Genomic DNA, 27846 nt, shown 5'->3' with positions numbered 1-27846 from the left:
AGTGTGATACAATACTGGATGGCCAAAACTAATTTTTATTATATTTTGTGTCTAGTAGTTAAGCAGTTAGGTGTTAGGTTTTAGGTAAGTTTAGTTTAACAAGATGAAAGGGTGTGTCCTTTCATTTGAATCATTTGGCTCACATATATGTAGTGAGTCATTTTTGTATCATCGAGAACAATTTTTTTCATCTTTCAGAGACCCTTCTTGTTGGGACTGCTAGTTATGTTAAGGCAAGTCTAATAGGAATGATGAGTTTATTGGAGTATTTGTAAGTGTGGTTTTTGTGTACATTCTTATTCCAGAAGTTATTATACAAGATTTCATGTTTTTATCTTCATATCGTTATGTGTAATTTTGTGTTTGATGGAATCATATGTCCTCTTGATAAATCTTTTAGATTTCCTGTGATGTGCCATCACATGATGTTGTATTGAATGTAAAATTGGGTTTTTATTGTTCATGCAACACATAATTAAATTGTCACAGTGATGGTCGTATAATTGTCTCTTCAGTTGATAGTGATTCTTGTCCACAAATTTATTCATTGATTGTCAGATAAAGGCACTAGTGTGTTATTAATCTTTATTGAATGAGTTTGTATGCATTAGGTCCTTATCAAAGAAACAAATCTTATAATTTCTATAAGTACTACTCTATTTCATAATGGCTTAAATTCCTAACAATAATATTTTACATAACACAATTATATTCACACTTATTTTATCAGTTTTAAAGGCATTCAATAAAAAACACTTTTGTTAGCATAATTGCAAGAAAACCTTTTGTCATCCCTACAATTGCTAACTCCCACTGTTTAAATTCACTTAAAATAAACCTCTTTTGTTCTTGAGAGTGTAAGGTACACCCACTTGGGTTTAGTGGAGCCTAAAGTGCAGAGGAATTTGGTCCTCGACCATTCCTGTTCGTTGGCCAAGGCTGATTGGATTAACTGAGGATTAGGCAAGTCTTTGGTTTCCCAGTCTATGGTTTTGGCGCCAATAGATTGGTGACTCTACTGGGGAAAGAGCCTAGAAGATTAATAAAAGATATTGTTCCTCTTAGGAGGTGGCGACTCTACATTTAATACATGAATAATAGTTGGTATTTTGAGAAAGTAAGAGAAACCCCAAGGCATTTATCAATAAAATTGATGCAAGGGAGAAGGTCTCTGCATAAGGGACAAGATAATCTTGTTCAGTTGAGTCCAAAGAAAAGATACAAAGAAAATAAATCAACAACAAGTATGGCATTTGGGGGTTATAAAAATTTTCCTATCAGACAGAATGGCTCTTTATCTGGTGATAAGTTTGAAAATCTGGAGGAAAATCCTTTCTATACCTTAAATGCAAAAGATAATAACAGTGGCCATGATGAAACCCTGACTACTGAGGAATAGGAAGAGAGGCAATGGGATGAAATCATACTTAAAATGGCTAACTTAAATGGAGATGAATCCAAAATGGCAAAGGCTCTTAGGAGACAACCAGATTGGGTGTTGCAAAAACTAGGATTAAAAAGAGATACAATTCAAAGCCCTAGGTCAGAAGGGATAGAAGACAAAAGTAAAGGTGATTGAAGTAGGCTAGCAACTCCTAAATATAGTCCCCCCCATATGAGAAGAATAGAGAAACCTTTTGAAACTTTTGATAGCCCGTTATTAAATGGAAGTAGAAGATGGAGGGATGTGCATAGGGATCAAAGTGAAGAAAGGTAGAGAAATGACCAGGATAATAGAAGAAGAAATGGAAATGGGGGAAATGATGGGAACTGGAATAATAGAAATAGGAGTAACAATATAAATAATAATAGAGGAAGTAATGGGTATGGTAGCAACCAAAATAATGGAAATAATAGAGGTAACAATGACAATTATGGAAATGGTAATGGTGGAGATAGAAACAACAATAATGGAAATGGAGGTAATAATGGAAATAATGGCAATAATAATGGTGGTGGAAACAAGGGGGGAAATGGTAATTATGGCAATAATGGTGGATTCAACAGAGGAAATATGAACAATTGAAATAACAATCAGGTTGGTAGGTGGCCTATGATCATTGAAAGATATAGACAGTTGGATTTCAATGGCATTGTTGGTTATCCAAATCAGATCACTAATGATTTAAGATTAGCCATCCCTAAATTCTTAGGAAATGGAATTGATTCAGTAGAACAACATGTAGTTAATGTAAAAAAATACCATTGAATAATTTGAGGCTTCTCATGAGGATGTATTCATGAAATTGTTTGTTCAATCTTTGACAGAAGATGCAGGAGAATGGTATAGAAGCCTTCCTAATGGATGTATTGGCAGTTGGCAATAATTTGTAACATTGTTCTTGGAAGAATTTAGAGATCACAATGATCCTTTATTTGCATCCCATGAATTAACAAGTATAAATAAGAATCAAAATGAATCAGTAGCTAAGTTTAATAAAAGATTTACTAAAGTATTAAATACCCAGAGATGTCAGACCTATTGATTCATTTCTAATTAACTTTTATTTGAGTGCTTTTGATAGCAAAACCCATTATGATATTTTGTCTCATAGACCTGATACTCTACAGTAGGCATTCAAGATAGCTGCTACCATTGAGAATAATAGGAAAGTTGTTGGGAAGGTCGCCAAGAGATATGATCCAAAATTGTACAATTCTAGGGTTCCCAAGAAAGATTAACTTACTCAGATCATGGACATGCTTAAGGACCTAAAGGGTAAGAAAAACCCTAATGAAAAGCCACCATATAAAAACAATAAGCAAATGAATTAAAATAGGCTGAGGCTACATGATATGACATATAACACAAACTGGAGGGATGGGAAGCCAGTGAAGCTTAATGTAAGAAAAGAAACTCTCGATCCATTGAAGAAGGCCACAACTTTTGTAGATGAATATCCATGGTGTGATGTTTGTAATTTACCTCATGTTGCAGAACAATGCATGATTGCCTAAGGTTTGATAGAGGAGGAATATTATAATGAGGATTGTGAACCTACTATAAATGTACTTTCATCTGATCCATATTGGGGAAGGGATGAAGACTCACCCGAGGGGGAGCATTTTTCTCATGTGCAGCAAATGAGAGAAAACTAGCATTACAGTATACAACAGGTTTTGTCAGATGATGATGATGAAGACATTCTAGCTTTGAGAAGATTATTTAGGATGATATGGTGCCTTCACTAAGGAACTTAATCGAGGAAGAAAAGAAAGCCTTCACTATTGCAGCAGTAGAACAAGTTAAGAGCAATTATTAGCTGAGAAATAAGAATGTAAATAATGAGCAGGGCAAGCCAGCAAGTGTGTTTGCCAAAATTCAAAAATCAGATGGGAACAAAGATAGCACTTTCAAAAGCAAGGATGCAAATGCTAAAAAGGGAAAGGAAGCAATACCAAAATAGGCCAAGAAAGAAGAAATGCCAAAACTAATTAAGCCTATGGAGAAGAAGCAAGTAAGTAAGCCCACTACAAATAGTAATTCATTCATGTCCCAAGCGTTGTCTCAAGTAAAGATATATATGCCTCTGCTAGAAGTAATGAAATTCCCAGATTACAAGAATGAGATGCTGAAAATTATATCTAATGTTGGAGAAGTAAGTAGGGAAGATCCTAAATCAAAATAAGATCATCTTGTGGTGTATCTTGGCACGTCTATTACCAAAAATCTCACACTGGTAAATCCTTTCTATCTAACACTGCTGATAAACACAAAAATGCTAAAAAATTGCATGATAGATTCAGGAGCAACAGTAAATATCATGCCAGAGGATGTCATGAAAGAATTGGGAATGCATGTCGATACACCTTATTGTAAGTGTTATGCCATGGACAATAGGTCAGTTCCTGTAGTAGGAATTATGAAGGACGTTGAGTTTAGATTCTCAGCCTGCCTAGACATTGCATACAAGACAGATATCATAGTTGTACAAGTGCCTGCAAACTATAGGATGTTGTTGTCTAGATAGTGGTCTAACTTGGTGGGTGGACATGTCCAGCTTGACTTGTCATATGCCACTATTCCAATGAAAGGGAAAAAGATGAGGATAAACAGAGAATCAAGATCTCCCTACCTCATAGAAGGAGTTGATCCTAATGAAGTGACTTGTATTTGCCACTCGGATATGGAAAACTTTCAGGTAAGTATTTCTAAACCTTTAAATGTTGATAAAATTACAGAAATGGTTAAACAAAATGAAAATTTAATTTGGAAATTGTATTTTGTGGTGCATGTAGTAAGGATGGAAATGGAGCAGGAGTTGTACTTATTTCACCTAATGGAAAATATTTTAAATACTATTTCTTGTTAGCTTTTGAGTGTACTAATAATATTGTTGAATATGAGGCCCTTTTTTAAGGACTTAAAATAGCAAATAAACATGGCATTAAGTTACTAACAGTTTATGGTGATTCAGAATTAACTGTTTCACACATTAGAGGCAAATTTGCTACAAAAAATGCAAAATTAAGAAGCTACAGGAATGAGGTTTGGGATTACATTGAACTCTTCAATGCTTTCTCCATAAATTTGATTGAAAGGTCAAATAACATTTTGGTAGACTTCATGGCTAACCTAGTGATTAAACATAATGATATCCCTTTTGATGATATTACCCAAGTAGAAATCAAGACTAGACCATCAATCCTTGACAATATAAAGAGTTGGCAAGTATTTGATGATGACAGGGATTTGCTAAAGTTTTTGTTTTGTGATAATCAGTATGAGCACTAATAGATTGATTGGAATGGACTTGTGGAGGACAAGGATGGCAAGGGGACTGTACTTGGGAAAGAGGTGTTGCAGTTGAAAACAAATAAAATCCCAAAAGGATTGATAGAGCTTGAAAGAATGTTTGATGATAAAGATATAGCAAGTTTCAAACCTAATTCAAGAGGATGTGAGGATGTTGATAAAATAAACTTGGGAAGTGAAAGAAATCCAAGAGAAGTATATATTGGAAAAAATCTCACACCAAAAATTAGGACAATATTGATTAATTTGCTAAGGAAGTACAGGCATGTTTTCACTTGGTCATATGATGACCTTAAAGCATATAGGAAAGACTTGTTCCAGCATGAGATACCCTTGAAGCTTGATGCAAAAAATTTTAGATAGAAGAAAAGGCCAATAAACCCTTCTTTGGCTCCCAAGATGAAAGAAGAGCTGATGAAAATGAGAAATGTTGGTATTATTGAGCCCATAAGGCACTCAACATGGGTGTCCAATTTGGTCTCAGTCACAAAAAAGAATGGTGATATCAGACTGTGTGTGGACTTTAGGAATTTAAATGTTTCATCTTTACAAGATAATTATGCTTTACCTAACATGGAGGTTCTTTTGCAGAAAGTCACTAGAAATGAATTGTTATCTATGATGGATGGCTTCTTAGGCTATAATCAAGTCAAAGTTAGGGAAGCAAAAAATTTCAAAACTGCTTTCACCACACCTTGGGGCACCTATGTCTATGCTAGGATGCCTTTTGGACTAACAAATATAGGAGCTACATTCTAGAGGGCTATGGATGTAGCCTTTGAGGGGGTGATTGATTATATCTTGGTAGTTTACCAGGATGATATGACTGCTTATTCTAAAAAAGCAGAAGATCATTGCAGTGACCTAGAAAAAATCTTTATTAGAGAGCATTAGAATATGGCATATCTTTAAATCCCAAAAAATGTCATTTTGGAGTTACTGAAGGAAAATTGTTAGGTCATATTGTTTCAAAAGATGGTGTGAGAATAGATCCAAAAAGGATTGTTGCTATTGATAAGATTCAAATCCCTAGAACAGTTAAAGCAATTCAATTTTTTTGGTCAAATTAACTTTGTAAGAATAGGTGTATCAAACTTCTCTAAAATTATAAAACCTATTGCTAAATGCTAAAAAAGGGTGCTGAAATAAAGTGGACTAATGAAGCCCTTGAAGCTTTTGTAAACATCAGAAGAGCCATCAAGGAAGCCCCTGTATTAAAGTCCCCTGATTTCTCCAAGCCTTTCCAAGTGTTTTCATTTACTTCATTCCATACTATTGATGTTGTCATGTTACAAAACAATAATGAGGGTCATGAACAGCGAGTGGCATTCTTTAGCAAAACATTACAAGCATCTGAGTTGAACTATGATAAATGAAAAATAGGCTTATGCTCTTGTGAAAGTCGTAAAAGCTTTCAGACCCTACCTAGTTGGTGCCACTGTTATTACATATGTACCAAATGGTGTTGTTAAAGACATCTTCAGACAATTAGAGACTACTGGAAGGAGATGCAAATGGATAAACTAGATTCAAGAATTCAATATTGATATATAGATCACAAAGTTGGTGAGGGGTCAGGGTTTAGCAAAATTGATGGCAAAATCCAATCTTGAAGCAGCACAAGTAAATCAAATAGTGTTGGAAGATGCACAAATGATCATTGAGAGGTGCCCTTGGTATAAAAATATTGTTTATTACTAGAAATACATGAAGTGTCCTGATAGTTTAAATGATAGTCAAAAAAGAACTTTAAAGCTTCAAACATCTAGGTATGTATTACTTAATGGAGATTTATACTGGAAAAATAGAGATGGTATTCTCTTATTGTGTCTATATGAGTATCAAGCATATTCTATTTTAAAAGACTTACATGAAGGTGTATGTGGAGGCCATTTCTCATCCAAAACCATTGCTCATAAAATTCTTAATGTCGGTTATTATTGGCCCCAAGTTTTCAAGGATTGTCATACTTATATCAAAAAAAGTGAAGCATGTCAAAAAAATTCAGGGAAGCTTAAGTATAATGGAGCTATTCCTCTCAGACCCATGCATACAAAAGAACCATTCCAAATGTGGGGTATTGACTTCATAGGGGAAATAGCAAACAAATCTAGTGGTGGGCATAAATGGATTTTGGTGGCTAATGATTATTTTACTAAGTGGGTTGAAGTCATTCCCACAAGACATGCTACAAGCAAAGTGGTGACAAAGTTTCTCTTGGAAAATATTCTGACCAAATTTGACATACCTTGAAAGATTATGATGGACAATGGGATGTGTTTCAGATCCAAGGAGTTATTTGGTTTCTGTGAAAATTATGGCATCACTTTGTCCTATTCATCACCTTACCATCCCCAAGGAAATGGACAAGCAGAATCAAGCAATAAGAACTTGTTGAAGATTATTAAAGGGATGTTGGGTGATAATAAAAGAGCTTGGGATTCAAAATTGATCTTAGCAATATGGGCTGACAGAGTTACAGTTAAGAAGTCCATAGGATTTGCTCCATATGAGCTTGTATATGGCAAAGAAGCAAGATTACCCTTGAATAATTTGCTTCCAATTTATAAATTTATTACAGAGGAGTGTTCAGAGGAAGTAAAATTCATGGGGGATAGGTTGATGGTGTTGGCTGAGTTGGATAAGTATAGAAAAGAGGCTCAAGAAAGAAAGATTCAAAGGCAACAGATGGTTAAGGCTTTAAATGATAAAAAGGCTTGTGACAGAACATTTGAAGAAGGAGAATGGGTACTTAAATGGAATGTCAGGGACCAAGACAAAGGAAAACATGGAAAATTTGATGCACTTTGGCTAGGACCCTATATCATCTTGGAAAAAAGTGGAGAAAATTCATATTACTTGCAGGATATTGAAGGCGAAGTGCTAGAATTTCTAGTCCATGCTCGATACCTCAAGCATTTCTTCTCTAGATAATCAGGGAGTATTTCTTGTATCCTAGTAATATAGTTTTCTTTTGTTTTCTATTATGTGTTTTCAATTTTCTATTTGGGTCTGCTTTCCAGAGATACCTGAGATCTTGCTATGTCCTTAAATAGAACATACATCCCCAGAAAGAGCCATTGTTAGCACATATTTTTATAAAATATTTTTGCGCTATATATGGATGCTTTTTGCATATAGTATTATCATAAGAGCATTTATTGCTGGATTGTATATGTAGGTGATACATTGTAGTATCTTCATGAAAAAGCATCACTTGGGCATATTCAAGGGAAATGTTAAGTATGATGGCATTCTGGCAATCCTCCTCTTCACAATTAGTTTCATTACAAAAGCACTTTTGGAAGATCAGCATAGAGCAAGGTTGTGAACATGTTCAAAGATGTCAATGGTGTGGGAGAAACCTTTCAGTATGGTTATTAAAAGTTGAATCCATGGAGAAGGGCTTCTTTCACAAAAAATGCAAATTTTTTCTTATCGGCATAGTATCCCAATGAGATCATCCAGGGAGAACGAGGTGTGTTGATCAAAGTAACTCATGCAAATGGTGTTTCCTAAAAGGTGTGAGCGGTGTGAAGAAGTGTGTCTTAGTGGTAATGCATTGAGGAGAGTTGTGGCGATGATATGATAAGAAGTCGGAGTCATTGGAGTAGCATACACTATTGGCAATGAGGAAAAAGTGCTATCTCAATACCCAATAGGGTTATCGGTGGAGCTCTTGCCAATAATCGATGGGGTGATGTATTCATAGTGATAACATCTTCTTATCATGAGGTCCTAATTTATGTTACCCCAATACCCAATGCACTAAGTGAAGAAGGAGACTCTATTGGAGAGACTTTCTCTAATAAAGCGGTACTAGGCAAGAAGGGGAGCAAGACTTATTGGGATAACATACACCATCGGGGAGATGCAATTTGAGCTATCTTGACGCTCTATAAGGAAGATGAGCTTGTCACAGTTGAAGTAACTTCATCAAGAAAACCTACACCAATAGACCGAAGCAACCCGATAAGGAGAGTAAGGTGCAAGAACGCTCATCGGGATAGCTTACACTACCAAAGAAACATACCCTGATGAGAAGAATGCCACAGAGGGCAGATCTATCAGGGAGACTATAACTATCGGAAGCAAGGAAAATATGCTATGCCAATGCCCGATGAAGCAATCGGTAAAAGTTACGCCGATCAAAAAGAAAGTTAGATGTCGTGGGATCATTGGATGAAGTATTAAGTGACTTATTCCAAAGTCCGATGGAGCGACTGGAGGGATTAATAGAAGGAGGTTTCATCAGAGAGACATACCCCGATTTAACATAAAGTAAAGCTGACTAATAGAAAGGAAAGGAGGATCCATTGGGATAAGTCAATCCTGGAGGAAAAAAAGGAAACGATTAGGGTGAGATCCAATGAACTAGTCGGAGTGACCTATGCCGATAGACAAGACAAAAAGGTAATTGAAGGAACACAAAGTTTGGCTGGCGCCAAGTAATTGAACTATCGAGTAGCGTTACGCCGATTAGCCATTAGAATGTTTGATATGATACCCATTATTTAATGCTCGCGATCAGGTGGATTGGATCCGCACGAAGTAAATCTGATGAGTTTTTGATCTTTACAGACTCTAGTTGTTGCATATCCAGCATAAAGAAAGAGTTTTTCGTGCTAGAATTATTCACAATTTCTTCAATCGTCAACATTGAAGTTGCAGACAAGAAGTGCACATAATTTGAGAATTCAAGTATTTAATCATGGAGGCTTTTGGTTCACAAGGGAAAAGAAAGGTCATGGAGATTTGAGATACACTGTCTACTAAATCAAAAAAGACAAAGTCTATGGAGGGTGTGCAAAAGTGAAAGTTGAACCAAGACATGATTGACAAAATGGAGTCATCTGGTGTTAAGTCGAGGAGGTCTAAAACCTATTTATTCCCCAAGGATCATTTGGAAGATAAGTACAAAAGGGTTGGAGATATCTGGACAACCATAAGGGGCCATGAATTGTTTCTATATCACTACCTGAGGCGGAACAAGGAGATGCCATTGTTGAACCCTTGGACGAAAAATTTGGGCAGACTAATGGTCCCAAATGTTTTTCCGAATCTCAAATTATTGGAATTTCTTACCAAGAAGTAAAACAAAGAAAAAAGATGCATCCAATTGCCCAATTGGGATCCATTCATATGGATATCTGTCAAGTCTATTGAGGAGGTTTTTGGTGTGTCTTAAGAGACCTGCATGCCCCTATCCTTTAAAAACCTAGGAGGAGAGTATACCTAAATGGACATCACTCACACTGTGTGGAAGTTAGCAATTCACAAAAAGGAGAAGGGATGACTCACAAAGCAGGATGGTCCTCCTTTCTAAATTACTCTGTTCAGGCAATATTTGTAATACACATACTGGGCATGCGGCTAGGTCTTCGGTGAAGAAGTTCCTGATGTTACAAGGATAGGCCCATTGGTGTTGGCTGAAGATATTCAAATACATGAGCCAATGCCATTTGATTATGCAACTTATGTGGCAGACAAGTTCCATGAAGGATTCTTGAGTTTGCAAACAGAGCCTAACCCTACTTTCAATTTTACTCATTGCTAATGCATATGGTTTTGTTTCATGGCAGATGAAAGGTTTGTGGCCAAAAGAATTAAGGGTGACTCCCAGGAACAAAGATGGATAGGACCAACTGGTTCAATTATGGGTATCCCTGTGGAATTCAAGGTTTGACAAGTCACATTATGTGTTTTTTGAAGAATATTTTGTTAAGCCTTTATATAGATTGTTTGGAGTTGAATGTGATGGTTCTATCTTACTTAAGATCAAAAGATTCTTCAAACCCCATGCTTTTGGAGACACTAGGGTCAACCACAATTAGGGTGACTAGTTTGTATGTCAGAATTTCACTTTTTTTAGGGTTTATGGTTTTGAGGGTGTTCCATATATGTTGCCTACATTAGTTCTTGACAGGATTGCATATTTAGAGATTGTTAGACAACTTAGTATATCAAATGCAAAACATTTGGGTGGCACACACAAGCAGGTATTTATGTTTGACACTTTGCATTTTGGAGGCTTCACCATTGTATATACCAAGGCTTATGAGATGATAGAAAAAAAGTTGGTAGAGGAGTACAATTTGTATGGACATGAGGCTCGAAAAAATTATGATCTAGAGGGATATATCCACCACTGCAGGAAGAGCCAAAACCTGGGAGAATATTTGCATATACCCATTGAGGCTGAAGATTTATTTAGAAACAAAGAACAGGATGAGGCTAATGCACTTTAAGAAAAATTGAACCAAAAATTGGAAGAGCGGAAGAAGAGGCTTCAGGAACTAAAAGAAGAAGGAGATTTTGAGAGTGGGTTTGATGAGAATATAGTTGTATCAACCCTTTGTGCACCTGAATTAGAAGAAGTGGCAGAGAATAAACGCCATAGTGAGAATAAACGCCAACATAGATGTGAGAATGGAAGAGCATGTAGCTTTCATTGCAAATGAATTTTTTGTACAGTACAAAGAGTTTAAGTCATTCTTGTACCATTACAAAGGGAAAAAGTTAAGGGAAAGCATCCCAATGTTACCCCAAAATTGCAAGCCATGGTGAGAATAAACGCCAACATAGATGTGAGAATGGAAGAGCATGTAGCTTTCGTTGCAAATGAATTTTTTGTACAGTACAAAGAGTTTAAGTCATTCTTGTACCATTACAAAGGGAAAAAGTTAAGGGAAAGCATCCCAATGTTACCCCAAAAAATGAAGCAGAGATGCTTAAAAAATTGAAAGAAGACATTGATGCAGAAGTGGCCACAGAGCCGACAACTTCTCAGTGAGGTAGACATCATTTTGTTCCCAGGATGGGACTTAAGTGCTTCTTTCATTTTTGACTACTTGTTGCATTCTGATAGAAAGGATGTAAAGTTAGACATACAGGGTGTTAATGACATTTTTATTGGGTCGAGATATGATCCAAATCAAGAGGAAATGTTTCTTTGGGCCCTATACCCTCCAAATAAAAGGCCCAAGATCATAGATGTAGATAAGGAATTTGGGCACAAGATGAAGCTGAAAGTGGGAGAAGTTAATCCAATTGTCAACGCAGATTTGAGGATTTACATTACAAAAATGAATAAGGCCCAAATGAAGGGGGTGTTAAAAGAGGGTCAAAAATATAAGAATTTATATGAAGACATCTTGAGAAGTCATGGTCATGAAGTACCACAGATAACTGATACTAGTGTGCAATGGAAAAAAAATATGAAGACCAAATGAAAGAAAACATTAAGCTAAGAAGACAAATCATGACTGCCAGGGTAGATGCTGCTTGTGTTTTGTTGACAAATGGGTTTGAGCATTTGTTGGAAGTCCTCAAAGAATTCTGGACAAATTGTCAAAAGACCCAGGATAATATGGCTTCTCATGAAAGAACTTTGAAGAGGTTGAAGGCATTGTTGAAAGAGAAGAGTGTCGATGAGAAAATTGTTGAGAAGATCCAGAGAAGGTTGAACAAGCATAAGGCATTTGGTGTAGACATTAAGAAGGAATTTACCGATTGTAAAGATATTGTAAGGTATGGTGTACCAGATACTATGGATGATGCATAGTAGTTAAAGGACAAAGGGATTTGGATTGTAGAATGCTAGAATATACTTAACACATACCTTAAAGTTGTCGGGGCATATGTTTTGGATATGAAGGAGACAGGTGAGCAGATGGAGAGGTTGGTTACCATGGAGATCGATGTCAGGGATAGTGTATTCAACACCAGCACTCACAAGGACAACAAGTATTTGGAGAACATACAAAAGTGTGATACAATACTCGACGGCCAAAACTAATTTTTATTATATTTTGTGTCTATTAGTTAATCAGTTAGTTGTTAGGTTTTAGTTAAGTTTAGTTTAACAAGATGAAAGGGTGTGTCCTTTCATTTGAATCCTTTGGCTCACATATATGTAGTGAGTCATATTTGTATCATAGGGAACAAATTTTTTCATCTTTCTGAGACCCTGCTTGTTGGGAATGCTAGTGTTGTGTTAAGGCAAGTGTAATAGGAATGAGGAGTTAATTTGTGCAAATTGAATGTATTGGAGTATTTGTAAGTGCAGTTTTTGTGTACATTATTATTCCATAAGTTAATATGCAAGCTTTCATGCTTTTATCTTCAAATCGTTATGTGTAATTTTGTGTTTGATGGAATCATATGTCCTCTTGATAAATCTTTTAGATTTGTTGTGATGTGCCATCACATGATGTTATATTGATTGTAAAATTGGGTTTTTATTGTTCATGCAACACAAAATGAAACTTTCACAGTGATGGTCTTATAATTCTCTCTTGAGTTGATAGTGATTCTTGTCCACAAAGTTATTCATTGATTGTCAGATAAAGGCACTGGTATGTTATTAATCTTTGTTGAATAAGTTTGTATGCATTAGGTCCTTATCAAAGAAACAAATCTTCTAATTTCTATAAGTACTGCTCTTTTTCATAATGGCTTAAAGTCCTAACAATAATCTTTTTCATAACACAACTATATTCACACTTATTTTATCAGTTTAAAGGCATTCAATAAAAAGCACTTTTGTTAGCATAATTGCAGGAAAACATTTTTCCATCCCTACAATTTCTAACTCCCATAGTTGAAATTCACTTAAAGTAAACCTCTTTTGTGCTTGAGAGTGTAAGGTACACCCACCTGGGTTTAGTGGAGCCTAAAGTGCAAAGGAATTTGGTCTTCGACCATTCCTATTTGTTGGCCAAGGCTGATTCGATTAACTGAGGATTAAGCAAGTCTTTGGTTTCCCAATATGTGGTTTTGGGCACCAAAAATACGTTATAATAGTTACATCCCTCTGTAAAACCAAAAACCAGAAACAACTAACCTATGCACGAAGCACTTAGGGAAAAGAAAACTGTAACTAATATATTGTGTAGTAGCACTTATTTCGCATCAAAAACCTATTCTAGTATATATAGGTTGTTGATCATACCTCAAAAGCAATGCTTGAGGTGAATCCCATTGACTAGGATTGGCTCTATATCACCATCTGGCTTAAAGAGTTTGAAAGAATTGTGTTATTTACACTGAGAGATAATGTAGGTCCCACTCCAAAATGCATCGAATTTGGAGTGTCTTCTAGGCCTGCTTTTAAGAGTGTCCCATTTCAGCACTATGTCTCCTTCTTTGAAATATTTTGGAGATGCCCTTTTGTTGAAAAACCTCTTCATTTGGGCTTGATGTTGTTCTATCTATCTCATGGCATCATTTCTAGTCTCCTCTAGCTCAAACAACTGAGCTAATCTTACTGTCATAGGGCTTTCCTGTATCATGTCTAGCTAATTGGCTAAATCAATTGTTGGGAGCTCAAGTGAGATAGCAAGCCTTGCTTCCTTACCATATAGAAGCATGAAAGGTGACTATCCTATTGATCTTTTTTGAGTGCTCATATCAGCCCATAAGGCTGATTTCAACTAAGTATGCCAAACCCTTTGGTTACCTTCCATAGTCTTTTTGATGATTCTGATTAAATTCTTATTTGTAGACTCTATTTGGCCATTGCCTTACAAATAGTAATTGGAAGATGTATTCATATAAATCCCCTTCTTGAAAACCCAATCAAATATTCTAAAACCAACAAAAGAAAGGCCATTGTCTGAAATGATAGATTCAGGGACCCCAAATCTGGCAATCAAATCTTCATGAAAGTTCACTGCTTCAGTCCATTTGGTGAAATAGTCTATGGTTATTAGTACTCACTTATGGCTAACACTGGATGGAGGGTTTATCACCCAAATAAAGTCCAAACCCCACTTCATGAATGGTTATTCAACTTGAATTGGTTTCAAAGGTAAAGTTGCCAACCTTTCTTTTCCAACAAACAAGGCACATTCATTGCACCTCCTTATCCATAAGTGTGCATCTTTAAATAGGTTGGGCCAATAATAGCCACCTTTCATCACTTTAAGATTTATTTCTCTTGGTGATAAATGACCACCAGCTGACCCCTCATGGAAATCATGTAGCACTTTCTCAACTTGATTAGGCCCAATACACCTCAGTAATACTCCATTGAAGTCCTTATGGAAAAGAAAACCATTAAGAATCACATAGGGTATGGACTATAGTCTGAAATACCTTTTTTAAGCTCTATCCAAAACCTTAGGACACTCACCAGTTTGCAAAAAATGAACCATTTCCTGTGCCTAATCAATCGTAGAAGCAAAAACATTTATTTGCTCCTCATCTTGAAATGTTAGAACAACCTCTTGCTTATGCTCTATATCGCTAGTAACACCATCATAAATCTATTCACACAACCCTTTTCCCCTAACCAGCTTGGTGACCTTGATCTCAACATCATATTCCATTACCTTGGTTACCCAGCCAACTCTCTTATCACTAAGATCGTTACTCAATAGAAATTCTTTCACAATCGGTTGAGCAACCATTAGATTAATCTTATTATTAGACAACATGTGCTTAAATTTATTTAAAGTCCTGATAACAGCAAGTCATGTTTCTCTAAAAGAGTATACCTTAGCTCATAATCCTTCAATGCTTGACTGAAAAAAGATAAAGGCTGCTCCAAACCTTCATCATTTTGTTGTACCAACATAGCAGAAACAGAATCAATATTGTCATAAGCATGCAAAGTGAAATCCTTAGAAAAATCAAGATTCAGAAGTGTAGGTGCAACTACCAATGCATCTTTAATAAGCTCAAATCTCCTTTTCCCCTCCTTAGTCCAGCTAAAAGACACATTCTTCCTCAACATAATAGTTAGTGGATTTAACAAATCAACAATATCAAGGATAAATCTCCTGACAAAATTGATCCTTTTGGTAAAACTCTGCAGACCTTTCTTGTGTGCTAGTAAAGGAAGAGCCAAAATGGCACTTATTCTCTCAGGGTCAATGGTAATACCGTGTTTAGAGACCACATAGCCAAGAAATCTGCCCTCATGGATAGAAAATAGACACTTTTAGGATTAAGTGATATCTCAAACTCTCTGCATCTCTCAAGAATATGCCTCAAGTGGTTTAGATGATCCTTAGCCTCCTTGGAAAAAATAAGTGATGTCATCAAGGTGGACAAAGATAATCTTGTACATTAAGCCCTGAAAAGCCATATCCATGGATTTTTGAAAGTTTGCCCCAGCATTAGACAAACCAAGGGACATCTTCTTGTAGGCCATAGTCCCCCATTTTGTAGTGGAAGTTGTTTTAAACTGATCTTCCTCTTTAACTAATATCTGGTTGTAACCAAAATAACCATCTAGTAAGGAAAACCTCTATGATCCTAAGACTACTTGAATTATATGTTCCATGGAAGGAAAAGGATGATGGTCTTTCAAAGAAGCTCTATTGAGGTCACAAAAATCCACACACAACCTAATCTCTCCATTTTTCTTTCCAAGTAGCACAAGGTTGGAAACCCATGAAGTGTGCCTAATAGGAAAAATTATGTTACTCTCAATTAGTTTGTTCAGCTTTTTTTTCATAAGAGGCTCTAACTTAAGATTCAATGGCCTATGTTTTTTCCTAACAGGTTTGGCATTAGGTTCAAGTTCAATAGTATGTTGGGAAAGTTAAGGATCAAATCCGTTCAAGTCATTATATTGACATGCAAAAACATTACTAAACTCCTAAAAAACTGAATAAATGATCACTTTTCTTTTGTTGTACATACCTTGCCTCGTTTAAGCAACTTACCCTTGAAAACCTCAATCTCTTCATAATGATCCTACTGAACTTGAATGTTGGCCTTGGGTTTTCTAGCTTCATCATCAATATTAAAAATAGACTCTAAGGTGACTAAACCCTTTGGAATCTGGTTATTCTTGAGTTGAATGATTTGGTCACTGTACTGGTGTTGTAGCTTCTCTTGGTTAGCATGAGAGAATTCAACTTCCTCTCTCAATAAGTTCACAATCTGCTAGTCACTTTCAAACATTTGCCAATGTATGTTATTATCTAGTACTGTAGGCCTAACAACAACCTTAACATGTTGATGAATATTATCACTATCATTTTCCTTGGGAATATCAAACTCAGCTCCTATAGCAGCCAAACCTATCAGCATGTTTATTCTAATTTCTGAGTATGGATATCAGATTAAATGCATCAAATCCCTCCAAGAGGTCCCATACCCTATGCTTGTAAAACTTAAGCAAATCATTTTTTGTAACATAAATGCTACTCACCTGATTAACAACTAACTCACTATCCCCGTATACCTTCAGATAGTTAATACCTCTTTGTCTTACCCATTCAAATCCATTGATACGAGATTCATATTCAGCAAAAATTATTAGTACAGCTGAAAAAATCTAAAAGTTGAATAGTACTTTTTACCTTTTGGGGAAACAAGCATGCATCCACCACCAGCACCAACTCTACTCTTTGAGCCATCAAAATATAGCTCCCATGCCTCATTATCTTGCTATCTACACTGTTGTTATGCACTCTTTTCAAGGTTAGGTAGAAATGAATCAGATTCATGCATTAAGTACACCCCCAAATTAGGCTCTTCTTGTTGCTCACATTGACCATCCATATGGGTCTGAGTTTCCCACTCATCAAGGAAGACATCTGGTATACCTTTGGTTGGTGTATTACCTTCTTGAACAATAGGTTGTTCCTCTTGTTCACTTGCAACTAAATTGACATTAATAGGAGGCGGATTGTAAGGCTCGATTTGATCTTTGGCTATTGGTTCTAATTTTACAATGATTTTTGTGTCATACCTGGTCCTAAATAGCATATGAGACCAATTTGAGGACAAGTAACCTCCTATTTTTGCAGTAAAATCTCTTGACAAGCATATAAAGTCTATTTTTATATAGAATAGAATAAGTTAATCCCACTGCTTGTGTAAGAAACTATACACTTGAAATTGAATTTATGAATAAAGAAAGAAAATTTCATGTACTGTTGTAAACTCTTACTTCTTTAAACACTTGCATGGTATTCATTTGGTAGCATCTCTCTTGCATGAGAACTTGAATATAATCAAATGTGCACTTTTAGTCTTTTAGTGCAACCGGTGTCCCAGCTCTACCTAATTGAGATGGAAGCAAAATTTAGGTAATAATATGATAATGCTGAAATGGGACACTATTAAAAGCAGGCTTGGAAGACACTCCAAATTTGATGCATTCTAGAGTGGGCCCTACATTATCTTTGGGTGTAAACAACACAATACTTTCCAGCTCTCCAAGCTAGATGGCGATGTAGATCCAATCCCAATCAATGGAATTCACCTCAAGCATTGCTTTTGAGGCATGATCAATAGCTTGTATATACTAGAATAGGTTTTTGATGCTAGATAAGTGCTACTGCACAATAGATTAGTTGTATTTTTCTTTTCCCTCCGTGCTTCATGCACAGGTTAGTTAGTTGTTTATGATTTTTGGTTTTGCAGAGGGATGTAACTTTTGTAAGGTACTACAGTTGTATGAAGTAGACATCCATCATATGAAATAGTGAATACATGAATTTACTGTTGCACATCATACATATCTCTCTCTCATAAAACTATGATAACTTACAATAGCTTTCTAAGGAGGTGTTATTATCGATCAACTTATTCTAGTTCATTAAGTAGATATATATCATCAATGATAGTGAGTTTTATTGGTTTGTTGTCACCAATCAAACACATGTACTTAATGGATTAGCAAAAGTTGTAGTATGAGATTGAGTTGCAATGCAAGTGATGTTCTTTAAAGGTTTTATCAAGTTTTAATGATTATGCCAACTTGAAATTGAATTTATGAATAAAGAAAGAAAATTTCATGTATTGTTGTCAACTCTTTCTTCTTTAAACACGTGCATGGTATTCATTTGGTAGCATCTCTCTTGCATGAGAACTTGAACATAATCAAATGTGTGCTTTTAGTCTTTTAGCGCAACCGTTGTCCCATCTCTACCTAATTGAGCTGGAAGCAAAATTTAGGTAACAGTATGATAACCCAACTTGAACTAAGGAAAACAAAACTGCTCGTACTAGGGTTATTGTAACTAAACCCACAACACATAATATTCTTAACCACAAACAAGTGAACCCGAACAAGTGTTAACCAAAACAAGGATTTTACAACAACAAATGCTTTGTTATCTACAAATTAAACAAGGAAAACAAAATGAACACAAAAACATTTTCTTGAATCAACAAGTAATGGCAAAGGTTAAAGAAAAAAGAACACTTGAACTTGCTTGCACTTATAAAAATTGTTAATACACGTCAAAAACCTGTCACATGATTCCATTCTTGAACCAACACAACCCACTATCAAAAATTTCACAACTGAAATCACCTCAGCTAAAGCCCTAACTATTTGAGATTGTCCCTAGCTTGAGGGAAAACAATTTGATCCACAAAATGAAGATGTAAATAAAGAACTTCAAAAACTTTGGGTTATATTTATTCAAAAGACTTTTATCATTTGAAATATTAATGGACCAATAAAATTCAAACTCACACTACCATCGAGATGGGATTTTATTTCTCATTTTGTTATAATATTTTTGCTAGTATTAATACCAAGGGCCTAAACACCTAGTCTTCAAGGAATATCATGACATTGCATTAGGTATCAAGAGAACCTTCTTTCTATTGTCACCTTCTCAATGAATATGAGTAATGAATTATAACAAAGTACACATTGACCCAAAATGTCACCATATACATAATGTGATCAAAGATATATGAAATTTGATATAAACATGACCATATTGTGAATCATTTGCATATCACCATAATTTTTTATTTCCTCTAAACCATGTCAAGGAGAACTGAAAAACACCTTAGAGCATTTGACATTAATGCCAACATGCCTGAGGGAATATTAATGTTCAAAACTTTAACATTTTTTCCTCATGTAATGTCACAACCTTTGCACTAATCATTAAGAATTATTTCTCAAGGATCTCAAATAAATGTGATCTCAATATCAAAACAATGTGAGTGTTAAACATTAAGAGTATCAAAAACGTAGTTAAATGCAGAATACCTGAATACTTGCCAACACTATAAGTGCCAAGATCAACTCATGACATCAATTCCATGTCAATATACTAAACCAATATATATATATATATGAAGATATGAATTATTTAAGATATACAAATATTTTGTCCCCCAAAATTGACGGTTTACAAAATCCTTATAACCTCATAATGTAGTGCAATCAAACTGAAACATAAGATATACCTGAGTGTACTAAAAGTAAGTATCACCTTGTACCTATTGACTTCATGACACAACCTTTGACATCAATGACAAACTTGCAAGCAAACAAACTCCCCCTTTGTTGTTAGTGGGAAACCTCTAGCATGACAAACTAAGTATCACCTTGTACCTATTGACTTCATGACACATCCTTTGACATCAATGATAGAATTGCAATCCAACAGTCATGTTACTATGTTTAATATTGATCACTGCATATTGAGATCACCACTATTCCTTGTTCAAGATAAACTTATCAATATTGAAGTTATCAATGATGCTTGCATAGTCAAACCGTTGGTCTTAAGGGATATATTACATCATTAATAATTATCGCTTAAATTTCTTCTTTGTGTAATTTCTCTTTTCCTTAACAAGGTTGATGTCTTGTATTATCGACCATCTTTGTATTAATTCTATTTAATGAAATGAAACAATATGAAATTAGCCTCAAAAACACTAGTGGTGGAGTCAATGATCAGACAGTGCAATTGGCTTGTGAGGTACCAGTAGTCATGTTCTTGATGAAATCTCTATGCTTGGGGACATTGATAATAATATAATATTATTTGTGTGGTCTCCAAATTCCAATAAGCAATATCAATGGTAGTATCATGTCCCTTGTTTATCATTAATATATACACCATATACACCAACTATTAAAAGTTCGATGTTTACCTATTTATGTTCCTTTGTATAGGACCTCTAGCTTTATTTAACACTTTGCAAGAATAGTCAAATGATTTTGAATCTTGTTTGGTTCAGTTTCATGGCTTCCTTGATCAAATACATTCATTGTCACAAAACAAATCTCTTCCCTTGCATGGAGATTAGCTACCTTGGTCGGCTAGCTTTATGATTCACACGTCACTAACAATCTACCACCTTTCATTCTTTATGTTATCAAGAGATCTATGTTTGTCTTAAATAAACATAGCATTGACTTAATTATCGATCATATTAACTTTGAGGAATTTATTTGCAAAGCCTCATCATGCAAATACATATTCTTGAATTCTTCTTGATTGACATATGAATGAGACTATCTTAATTGTTTCCTTCTTCATATATTTTGATAATGTAATGTATTCTTTCTTCACTTTGTAGACATCAATGACGATAAGTTCAACTCACCTTTAACATCAATGACAAATTCCAACAAAAGCAATAAATATATATTTTTTAAAATAACAATTTTGTTATTATATTAATATTTATAAATATGAAAAGATACTTTTGACATAATTTTAATTTTTTTAATTAATTAGATTTCATAGAATTAAAAATATAAAAATATCTTTATTCTCATTCATTACTTTTTTATAGAACTTAAAGAAATATTTCATAGATTTAATAAAACTAATAATTTTGTTCCTATATTCATATTTATAAATATAAAAAAAATTATATATAATCTTAATTTATTTTAAAAAATTAAATTATAGAAATATCATAGAATTGAGAATAGAATGTAAAAGAAACAAATAGATAATTTAAAAATAACAATTTTGATACTATATTGATATTTATAAATATGAAAAAATACTTTTGACATCATCTTAATTTATTTTAAGTAATTAAATTTTAGAAACATCGTGAAATTGAGAATTGAAAACCTTTAATTATTTTTTAGCAATGGTATGAGGATGATAGGTTTCTAGTTAAAACAATTTCAATTTTTTTTAAAAGAATCAACAAAAATTTTAATAGGAGCATTAATACTCTATTGTATGGATATTTTAGCATAAATTTACCCCAAAAAATTGTGTTTTTTTTATGTTTTACTTGTGTAAAAAGTTGTATTCATTGTTGTCTAGATGTTGATATGTTTGTTGATTGAAGATTAAAGTGGTCATTATCAATTGCATTTACAAAATCAACATTATCATCAATTATATCTTCAAAATAAAGATTATCACCAATTACATCTACAAAATCAAAATTCAATCCAAGTTTCTCAAATACATATAAAAATACTTAATTAAAAGTTGGAGTTTTGTCTAAGGTGATCTTTTCTACAACTATACATAGACAAAGACTTGATTAAAGATTGTAGTTGAATGAGTCAACAAAACTTGTCGTTGTCCAGATTGTATTGCAAACCTACAACCTTAATTGAAAGGATAATATATAAGATAAATTTAAATCAAATGAAATTTACCTCTTTCTTCGAGAACATTTGCCTGCATGATATGCTATAATACATATGACTACGCAACATAGAGGAATCAATGCCATTCTATGCAATTAAATTAAAATATGTTTTGATGACTTTCTTTTATCAAAGATCATCACATGCAAATGAAATTCTAGTAGTCTTCAAAAATGCAATTTTGAATGATAATAAAAGATATAATGATGGAAATTGTCGTCTCAATATTCCTATCACTTTTCAGAAGGTGAATCTAGCTCTTTTTCATCAAACTTGTAACTTGAAACTACAATAAAAAAGATAATAGCAATATTCAATTAGATCTTGGGAATAAAAGAAAATAATTAAAAAAACACATGAATGATATTGTTCCTATGTTTTTCAAAAGGGAACTTCATAGACAATGGCGACCCTGCATTCTTAATTTTTTAGAATAAATATTATAAAACAATATCTATTATATTATATTATTTAAGTAAAATAATAGGAAATTAAATTATTATACAATTTTATACTATTAATTTTACATGGAGGTGTAACTATACAATACCACAACACTTACTTATCTATGTCAAAAATAAAAAGATAAAAATGGGTAGTTTCCAAGTTTCTAATTTTTTCAACTTTAAAAGATAAGTTTCTATTTATCTACAAAATTATCATAAATATTTTTTAGATGTGAATTTAGAAACTTGCTTTAGTTAAGTTGATTTGTAGGAAGGATATCCTTAGATAAATTATTATTTAATATTTCTAAAAAAATGCATTTTTTGGAAGGATATATTTATCCATGACATTTTTACTTAAATATAACATGTAGCTAATTATAATAATAAAGGAAATGTTTTTTTTTGGCTTTGTAAACAAAATAAAATTGTATATAAAATATATATAATCTAATGATAATAAAGAAAATTAAATGCTTTATTCTTTGAAAATTAAAAAAAACTTTGCATTTAAAAATTATACAATCTAATAATAATACAAGAAATAGTTTGTTTTTTTTGTTGACAAATTTGTTGACGGTCAAATGCAAGTCAAATTAAATGACTTTTTATTTTATTTAATAAGCTTCTCAGCATAATAATGATTGTATTAAGATCAATTGCATTTAACCTCAAATTTATAAAAATGGCTTTATATAATATTGTTGCATAGATAGTTATACTAGTGGTTCTGGTATAGTATAGCATTGGATTCCAACATAAACCATAAGGAAGAAATTTATTTGTTGTAAACATGTTCAACTGGTTAGCAACTCTTCATTTTTCTTTTTTTTTAAGTCACCGATCTTGGTATGGGTGGAGTATGGGAATAGGTACCAAATATAGGTTTATACATATCCATTCAAAATTGTAAAATATAAAAACAACAACACTCATAATTGCTAATAAACAAAATATTTAAATACCTCATTCATTATTTGTAAAAATGAAAATACTCAAATAAAAATGTCAATACACAGTGAAAGTTACAATATTTAATGGTTTTCATGTTGCTCTTCATCAAAAGCATCAAATTCAACATTTGATTCAATTTTATTTGAACCACAATTTTTTGGAGTGCTACTCCCACTAGTTATGTTATGTGTAGAAAATGTGTCATTTATAGTCTTTGACAATCTCTACAATTGTGACATCTAAGTTGGCATACACAAGGCTTTGGTATCAATTTTTTTATTTCCCCCTCATTGTATTTAGGTGTGTTATGTGACGAGACGAAAGTTGAAGTGTATCAAGACCAAAATTTTATCTTTTTTGTTCTCCAACAATTGCACTTAACAAATTGGATGGAGTATGTACTCCAATTCTATTGAGTTGAAGAACTTGTAATTTGTTGAAAAAATTGCATACAATATTTAGTATTTAATTATATTAATATAATCTATAATAAATAAAATAATATTCTTATAATATATAGCATAATTTAGAAATGAATGAAAAATGAGAATGATAAAAAATAAAAACATGCATACTTGAGAGAGAATCAATTGTACAAGTTTGCAAGTAAATAGAATCAAGTAAATAGAGGTATGAAATTGTCAAATTTATTAAAGGCAACACTTAGGTTATCTATGTTTAGAAATATTTTTTTTAAATGCAATCTTATGACTAGTAGCACCTTTTCATCTCTATATGGTGGAACCCTCAACAAAGATAGTATCTCTTTTCTATAATAATTTAGGGACAAATCAAATGCTAAGAGATGTAAGGATGTGGTCATGTACTTCTAATGGTCATGATGAATTTTTTTGCATATTTTTTAAAAATATTTTTATTAGGTTGTGTTATTTTGTTTTTATTATATTTTTAATTTTTTTAACCATGGAGTCCATGCCATGACAAATTTCATTTAAACATTGGCAAGTTGTATTTTCATATCTGTTATACTAATAATGGACTTAGAGAAATTCAACATATTTTATATGAACTCACTACTCATCATTTAGGATCAATTCTTTGAATTTTTTAGCTTTCTCTATACTTGATTGCCTCTATTCAATGCAAAGGTTGTTCATGACCATAGCACTCAATACAAGTCATTTTAATATAATTTTATGATATACAAGTCATGTTTTGTTAACCTTAACATAGTGTAAAAAATGTCACATATCAATAGTTAAAAAAACTAAATATTTGATTTTCCTCAAACTCCATGTAGAATTGTTTCATTCACTCATTTTTTGTGGCAATCTTTTGCAATTTCAAATTAAGTGAGTGGGCCACATCAATTGTCCAAAATATGTGACTATATGTACCCTCCATTATTGAACCAGCTACCCTACAATTTTTAGACTTGTTCATAATAATTTATAAAATATTTCCAAGGCCCACTATTTCAATGGATGTTATGAGGATATTGACAAAGAAAGTTTCCATGCATCCTTGACTATATTTTATGATGTTTCTACTAAATTTATATCTTTCTTTATATCTTTCACCAATAAGGTGGTTCACACATTTTCACATCTAGGACTAACATAATCAAAATGTGCATTGACAATGATTATTATATTTTTTCAATATAGTGATCTAATGAGGTTGAAAGGAAGCTCGTTTTTATCTATAACTTCCCTCACTTCATTCTTGAAGGCTTTTTCCAATGTTTCATTTCTATGTGGAGCATTTTATTGACTAGAAGATGGTGTCAATGGTATGAAAGGATGTGGGGAAGTTGATTGTGATAAGCCATTAAAATGTTTGTGTAAGATTCTTAATGCAAGAGGATGTGATTTTTCCTTTGATCCATTAGTTACCATATTGGCATCCTTTTGTTCTTTAATATAATCTAATATTTGATTCTTTGGCAACTTTTTTTTATTTGGTGTAAGACAAATGCTTATTCTCATGTAGCAAACAATGTAGAAGTGAGATTTCATTTTATAGTGTGAGCTCTTCTATTTTTTTCATATTGACTACAACACCTAAGACAACCTCCATCGCTATGAAGTTTTTCAATCATTGTCATATGTTATTAAATAGGTGACAAGGTATCAAATTCAAATGAACTCTACATTTGACGCAATTGAACTCAAACTATGAACCATTCTATATGAACCTTAAACATTTTTTTTTACAATTTAACAACCTTACAACTTGAAAGAGTTTTACATTATAACCCTTTATTATGCATTAAATTTTAACTTTTTAAAAAAAAACTTGAAAAATATTTAAAAAAATTATAAAAATGAAAGATGTTGTAATAACCACCCTAATTTTGAAATCTTTAACTAAATCAATCTACAATGAAATGATGTATTTCTTTAACCACCCTAATTTTGAAATATTTAACTAAATCAATCTACAATGAAATGATTTATTTCTTTCTAATCACTCATTTCTTGACATGGGCAATGTGAGATCATATGATGTATAGGGCCACACCAACTATCTAGAATGCAACAATACTAAAAGAACTTGGTTGAAACTTCACTTCTTTAGTGGAGTGTGTTATGCAATAATTGAAAGGGAAATATTTCAATGTTTATTTAGTGGAGTGTGTGAATGTGTAGATGTAAAGGAGGGAATTCGTTACCTCTAAGATGACAACTCTTAGAAAAAAAAACTATCTGTCGCTATCTCACTTAAACTAGCACTAAAGGTAAGCCAGGGGATGAAAATATAACAACAAAATAAACACTAAATTGAACTATGATATTGCAAAATATTGAAGTATATATAACAAAGCGATAGAATTCGAACTATTACAAAAATGCAGAAATAAAACTAGATTATACCAGAGGACCTATTTGGTCTCGAGTCTTGGATGCCAACATGTCACATTGTCATCTACATGGACAGAGACCTACGAATGCACCCATAATCTTCCAGAACTTGTTCATCACCTATGCACATAGAGATGGGGAAAAATGTTGGGGTTGTTTAGGGGTTTGCCTCAGTCAAATCCCCATTTTGGTGTCTCCACCACCATGGATAACCAAATAGATAGATTGGATAAAAGATAAATGTAATAGAAACTAACCCCGCTTAATGGAGGAAAACCCCTACTACATGAGATACAAGATAAATGATGAATGCAATAGAAACAAGCCATGCTTAATGGAGGAAAACCCTTATTGGAATAGATATAAGATAAAATGATAAATGATAGACTAAATGCACCTACACAATACATATATCTAGAAATAGAACAATACAAAACATACAATGTTAGAAGATAAGAGATAAGAGAGAAGACAAAGTGTTTCATCCAAACCCCTCTCTTGAGATAAGAGTGTGATGAATCTCGAGATGGTGTTGTTGTTGTGAGATAGTTGCCAAGTATTCACAATGATAGCCAAGAGAATGAAAGGGTGATATTTTGAGAGATTTCTTTCCAAGAGTGTCTAGAGAGACAAATGAGAAAGAAAGATTTTAATTCAATGAACAAGCACGAGGAGCCATTATGGACAAATTCAAGTGAAGGGGCACGTGTCCAAAAATGTCAAATGCAGGACATATGATTCTAGATTTGAAAATATGATGGGATGTTAGTGCGATGCGTAGACATCTACGTGACATGCTATCATCCTCACCAAAATGGTCCCAAATGAGGCTTTAGGGCGATTGGAGGCACTTTGTCTTTTGACCTCATGATGTCAAAGTAATGAGATCTTGATCATGAGGCTTTTCATAAATGCAGGAGGTGCAATGCGTAAGTATCATAAATGCACCGAGAATAATCTAGGACACTACATTTTGCCCCCACTTTAGTGAAATGGTCAACTCAAGGGATTAGATGCAATAAAGAAGTCTAGAAAGATGAATTCATTAAGCCCATGCAGTGCAATAAATGTAGTAAATACCTAACTAAGAAGGATATTGTAGATGTTGCAGAGGTTGAGTAGGCAAGCATGAGTGATGCCCCCAATTCTCCATGAAAACCATAGTGTTACATCATGAAAATGTGATTACTATAAAGACCAAAATTTTGTTAGCACGAAAAAATGAGGAAGCTAATGCAACAAGAAGAATGCTTAAGAAATGTTTAGTATAGATAGGAAGTGAAAAAAAATTGATGAAGGCGAGTATATGCCCCCTAGAAGGGTCAATTTCACTATTCCTCATGGGTATTTTCTCTGATATTTTTATAGAGACTCAGCAAAAATGCCATGCAGATGAGAGCATCGAGTGAGTAGGATTGAGGAGCTATGTACTACAGTGGATTAGGGTGAGCAGCTAGAGCAGGTGAGTCCCAGATCAAACTTTTTGAGTTCAATTTATGCATTTAATGATCATTTTCT

The sequence above is a fragment of the Cryptomeria japonica genome, chromosome 6 (genome assembly GCF_030272615.1).
Source record: "Cryptomeria japonica chromosome 6, Sugi_1.0, whole genome shotgun sequence".
Classification (NCBI taxonomy): Eukaryota; Viridiplantae; Streptophyta; class Pinopsida; order Cupressales; family Cupressaceae; genus Cryptomeria; species Cryptomeria japonica.
This window is presented reverse-complemented; position numbering follows the sequence as displayed.